General features: G+C 63.8%; 1 protein-coding gene across 3 annotated transcripts in view; it reads right to left on the reverse strand.

Moving 5' to 3' along the window:
* TSPAN14 (tetraspanin 14) overlaps positions 1-4,845 on the reverse strand; it is a 55,765-nt gene extending 50,920 nt beyond the window's left edge. The window contains exons 1-2 of one of the 3 annotated variants that reach the window (XM_055324955.1): positions 2,640-2,891; positions 2,049-2,124 (exon numbers count right to left, since the gene is read on the reverse strand). The gene's annotated coding sequence lies outside the window, so the exon portion shown is untranslated. Of the gene's footprint in view, positions 1-2,048; positions 2,125-2,639; positions 2,892-4,779 lie in introns of those variants that run through there. The other 2 variants (XM_055324957.1, XM_055324956.1) reach the window with 2 other exon arrangements.
* Positions 4,846-6,000: the final 1,155 nt, after the last annotated feature.

Consider the following 6,000-nt stretch of genomic DNA (forward strand, 5'->3'; position numbering starts at 1 on the left):
AAAATCTTCAGGGCTGGGGTGCCAGGTCTGTGATGGGGAGCAGAAGCCCACTTCCCTTCCCACGGGCGTTAACATCCCTCTTTAAAGGCCACCAGGACCCAGTAACAGAAATCCGGGGTCATCATCCCAGTGTACAGCCCTCAGCACAGGGCTAGGAGCTAAACGTGTGCTTGGGGGGAATCCACGGCCTGGGACTCACCACAAGTCCTTGGGTCCATGAACAAATAAATGAATGAGCAAAAGAAGACCCAAGGAACTCCCATAACTTACTTGCCCAGGGTCGGAAAGCAGGCTGCCTCCGCAGACTACCTGGTATCACCCTGACGCGCACTCTCGTTCACCCCACCGTGGCACCTCAATTCACCTTCTGCCTCAACTGTGTTTCTTTAATTTATGATCGTTTCCAGTGACACTCCAACCCAGGCCTTGAGAACAAGTCCCAGAGGAGGACACAAGGGCAGGCAGATGGGAGGCATTCCAGTGCTGTTCACCAAATGTCCCCAGTCCTCTTCCTCGCCCCACACTGTACGTATAACTAGGGTCACATGGCTGCTTCAGCCAGCGAAATGCTGCTTCTGGGCGGAAGCCTTAAGAACCAGGGGGAGACTGATCACATTCTCTGTCCCTCCATCCAAGTGTCCAGGAATATTCCAATTAATCGGTAGGGGTTCACAGAACAACAGAAAGATATGCAATGGATCGGGTGTGAGCAGTAAATAAACCTCCGAGATTTGGGGACTGTCACCACAGCAGACCCTGATCTATCTAGACAGACAGAGGCCGTGACTCACTCCCCAATCTTCTCTGCACGGCAGTGCTGGGCTTCCCATTCCCAGGCCCAAAGGAGACAAAATCGATGTCAACAACTATGCAACAGGGGTCAAGGGTGACTGCTAGGTGCCCAGACAGATGAGACACTTTCAGAAGCAGGGGATAAAAGGATCCTGCGCTGCAGCACCTACCAGTTCCGCTGTGGACCGGCCCTGGGCAGCACACTGACCACCTTTCGATTAGAAATGACGAGAGCTGCTACCATGGAGACCTTGAGCAAGTCACTCTGTGACCTCTCTAGAACAGTGTCCTCCTCCATCATATGGGACATAAATGTTATCTATCATACTGTGTCGGTTCAAAGGTTAAGTGAGTTAATGCAAGTGAAGCTTCTAGGATGGCACTTGGTGTACCCGTCCATGAAGAGCAAGTCTCAATAAACTCTTTGTTATTATATATATATATATATATATATATATATATATATTAGATTTTATTTATTTATTTGAGAGAGAGAGAACATGAGGGGAGGGGAGGAGGCAGAAGGAGAGGGAGAAGCAGACTCCCCACTGAGCACGGGCCTGACGCCAGGACCTCAGGATCAGGACCTGAGCCAACGGCAGACGCTTAACCGACTGAGCCACCCAGGTGCCCCTGTTACTACTCTCAAACCCTCCACAGAACTGCTGTAAGCTTGTCCATAACCTCTGCTAGGTTTTAAATCCAGCGCAGGTCGCCCAGCACTGGCACAAGGGCACTCTGGAGGCTCGGCCAAACTGAAAATGCATCAAATCCCTGAGCAGTTGGTGACCGGGCTTCCAAAACACCCTGACCTCCACAATCACTATGACATCCCGTCCCCTCCTACATGTGTATGAGCTCTGTCCTCCCGGACTCAAGCATGGGAAGGGAGGCATCCTCACCTGTCCTGGGAGATTAGCACAGCTGTCCAGCTGGTAAAGAAGGGGAACTTGCCTGGGCAACCAACCCTCCACAGGCCCTTCTTCATGCCTTTTCTTCCTCCGGGCAGCCACCTCCAAAAGCCCCAGTGGGTTTGCCCTCCTGCTTGCCTGAATAATGCCGCTTAGACTGAGATCAAGGGCAGATCAATAAAACCCCCCCAAGCACATCCTACCTGTGTCCGGCCTGGGCTCTAAGACCACACTGACCTTTCCTACAGGTCAGTCAGAGGGTTGTGGGCCTGGAACAGTGCCTGCAATCAGCACCTGGCACCTCTGGCATCCCATAGACTCTCAATCATGCTTTTGTTAAATTACCTGAAGGTCACATTTGATGGTCCAAGCAGTGCAGTTTGAAGATGGAGAAATGGAGAGAGATCAAGAAATGCTCCAGCTGAAAGTGGAGTGCAACAAAGGATGAGGCAGTAGGAGGGAAGGAGGAAAATCCCTCTGGTGGCCTGCCAGACACACAGGATCCTCAGACCAGGACAAAGTTTGGAGATAGCAGAGAGGTGCTAGAAGGACATATGGGGCCAAGATGGAAGAGTGTGCATTCTGAGGGTGCCAGGGCCCAGGAGGATCCCTGGAAGGAAGGGTGCCTCTGCCAACCACATGGCTAGTTGAATGCAGAAGCATAGAGGGTGCCGGGGGGTGCTCTGATGGCCTAGACACCACGTTTCCCTTCACAAATGGGGAAGGGTGGCCTAAACACTCAGTAGACACTAACTTCCCCTAATTTGAGGTCAAAGGGTATGAGGAAGGCTACTTTTGAGGACTTGGCAGGCAGCTACACCCACTCCTATGGGCCCAAGCAACCCCCATCCCAGAAGGGAGACCTCTAGAGAGCAGACACCGATGCCCCCAGACACCAGCAACGCTGGACGGGACAGCCACTGAGCTTGCACATACCAAGACGCTCGTCACAGCCGGCAGCCAGAGGCCAGGCCCCCACCAGGGCCCACGTCTTCCCCCAGACTCTCCCCAGCAGGCACTGTGGAGACCAACTCCACACACATCCCAGAGGTCCCAGGACTGAAGTCTACACACACACTTCCTACCAACCTGCACCACCATTGCTACATGCACACACACACACACACACACACACACACACACAAATTTCCTACCCATTGCACCATCGTCCTCACACACACTTCCCACCTGCACCACCACCCCTCCACGCACACACCTCCCACCTGCCCGCACCGCCACTGTCAACACACACACCTGCCTGCACCACCACCCTCCACGCACACGTTCCTCACCCACAACACCACCCTCCACGCACACACTTCTCACCCACCACCACCTCACCACACCTCCCGCACCACCACCCTCCACGCACCCACCTCCCGCCTGCACCACCACCCTCCATGCACACACTTCTCACCCACCCGCACCACCACCCTCCACGCACACGCTTCTCACCCGCCCGCACCACCACCCTCCACGCACACACTTCTCACCCGCCCGCACCACCACCCTCCACGCACACACTCCTCACCCGCCCGCACCACCACCCTCCACGCACACGCTCCTCACCCGCCGCACCACCACCCTCCAGCCCACCACCCTCCATGCACACGCTCCTCACCGCCCGCACCACCACCCTCCACGCACACACTTCTCACCCGCACCACCACCCTCCACGCACACGCTCCTCACCCGCCCGCACCACCACCCTCCACGCACACGCTCCTCACCCGCACCACCACCCTCCACGCACACACCTCCCGCCCGCACCACCACCCTCCACGTACACACTTCTCACCCGCACCACCACCCTCCACGCACACACTCTCACCCACCCGCACCACCACCCTCCACGCACACGTTCCTCACCCACAACACCACCCTCCACGCACACACTTCTCACCCCGCACCACCACCCTCCACGCACACACCTCCCGCCCGCACCACCACCCTCCACGCACCCACCTCCCGCCTGCACCACCACCCTCCACGCACACGCTCCTCACCACCTGCACCACCACCCTCCACGCACACACCTCCTGCCCGCACCACCACCCTCCACGCACACGCTCCTCACCTGCACCACTACCCTCCACGCACACACCTCCCGCCCACACCACCACCCTCCACGTACACACTTCTCACCCGCACCACCACCCTCCACACAAACACCTCCCGCCCGCACCACCACCCTCCACGCACACGCTCCTCACCCGCACCACCACCCTCCACGCACACACCTCCCGCCCGCACCACCACCCTCCACGTACACACTTCTCACCCGCACCACCACCCTCCACGCAAACACCTCCCGCCGCACCACCACCTCCACGCAAACACCTCCCGCCTGCACCACCACCCTCCACGCACACGCTCCTCACCCGCACCACCATCCTCCACGCACACGCTCCTCACCCGCACCACCATCCTCCACGCACACGCTCCTCACCACCTGCACCACCATCCTCCACGCACACGCTCCTCACCCACCTGCACCACCATCCTCCACGCACACACCTCCTCACCGCACCACCACCCTCCACGCACACACCTCCCGCCCGCACCACCACCCTCCCCAGCGGCAGGAGCGGCGACGAGACCAGGCAACTCCGTAACCGCAGACACAAGTGCCCCGGAGCTCCAGGGCGTCCGGAGTCGGGCTTTGCCCCCGAGCACAGCCTCCAACGACAGCGCGAAGCCTCGGTCCCCGCCGCGCCGCCCCCGGCCGCCCCCACCCCGCGCGGGCACGCGGGCACGCGGGGCGCTCCTCGGGGCACACCCACCGCGGGCGGCAGGAGCCCCGGCGCCAGGCCGCTCCCCGGCGGCGCCCACCCCGCGCGGCGCCCGGCCCGGCCCGGCCCCGGCCCCCGCCCCCGCCCCCGCCCCCCGCGGGCCGCCGCACAGACAAAGCCAGCGCCGCCCGCGGGGCCGCCTCCGGGCAGGGGCGCGGACGCGGGGCGGCGGGGCCGGGGCCGGGGGCCGGGGGCCGGGCAGTCCCCGCAGGGCGCGCGGGGCGGCCCGAGACAATGAGGCCGCGGGGCCCGACGCTCCAGCGGGAGCTCCGCGCCCCACTCACCCGGGCGCGGCGGCGGCGGCGGCGGCGGCGGCGGCGGCGGGGCGGGGCGGCAGCGGCGGCGGGAGCGGCTCGGCCCGGTCGGCCGAGGAAGTTAGAGCAAGTTCGGAGGCGCGGGCGGGAGGGCGCGACTCCAGCCGTCCGGGCGCTGGGGGCGGGGCGCGGCGGGCGGGGCCGGGGGCGGCGGGCGGGGCCGGGGGCGGCGGGCGGCCGACGAGAGAGCGCCCTGCCCTGCGCCGCGCCGCGGCCCCGCCCCCGCCAGGCCCCGCCCCCAGCCCGCCCGGCCTTTCCGCCCGCGCGGCGGCCGCGGCTGGGGTCCGCGTGTCGGGCCCGCCCCTTTGTCCGGCTTGGGGGCCGCGGGCGGCGCTCGACCGGGGGTGCCCCGCGCGGAGGCCCCGCCCCTGCCGGCCCCCCTACCAGGCCCCCCGCCAGGCCCCGCCCCCGCCAGGCCCCGCCCCCGCCAGGCCCCGCCCCAGCCCGCCCGGCCTTTCCGCCGGCGCTGCGGCCGCTGCTGGGGTCCGCGTGTCGGGCCCGCCCCTTTGTCCGGCTTGGGGGCCGCGGGCGGCGCTCGGCCGGGGGTGCCCCGCGCGGAGACCCCGCCCCTGCCGGCCCCCCTACCAGGCCCCCCGCCAGGCCCCGCCCCCGCCAGGCCCCGCCCCCGCCCCCGCCCGGCCCCGCCCCAGCCCGCCCGGCCTTTCCGCCCGCGCTGCGGCCGCTGCTGGGGTCCGCGTGTCGGGCCCGCCCCTTTGTCCGGCTTGGGGGCCGCGGGCGGCGCTCGGCCGGGGGTGCCCCGCGCGGAGGCGCCGACCGCCCTGCCGACGACTCGGCGGGCCCCCAGCCCGGGAGAAGCCCGAGTTTGGAGGCCGAGGGGAGCCCACATCCCCGGGGGTCCGGGGGTGACCGGTAGGGGGGAGGGAGCGCAGGATTAGAAAAATGACCACATTGCAACTAGGCGGGGCGAGCCCGGCTGGCTCCCACGGCGGAGCGTGCGACTCTTGATCTGGGGGGTCCTGAGTTCAAGCCCCTGTTGTGCAAAGAGCTTACTTTAAAATAAAAAAGAGAGAGAGAGAGAAAAGAAAAGAAAAAAAAGAAAAGAAAAGAAAAGAAAAGAAAAGAAAAGAAAAGACAGGGAGAAAATAGGCGCTCCTGCCTGGCCTGGGAGACCGGGCGGGAGGGTGCTTCAAGAGAAGGGCAGTAAGTTAACATTTTGCATTTCTTTGCACA

The sequence above is a fragment of the Nyctereutes procyonoides genome, unplaced genomic scaffold, assembly GCF_905146905.1.
Source record: "Nyctereutes procyonoides isolate TBG_1078 unplaced genomic scaffold, NYPRO_anot_genome, whole genome shotgun sequence".
Taxonomy (NCBI): Eukaryota; Metazoa; Chordata; class Mammalia; order Carnivora; family Canidae; genus Nyctereutes; species Nyctereutes procyonoides.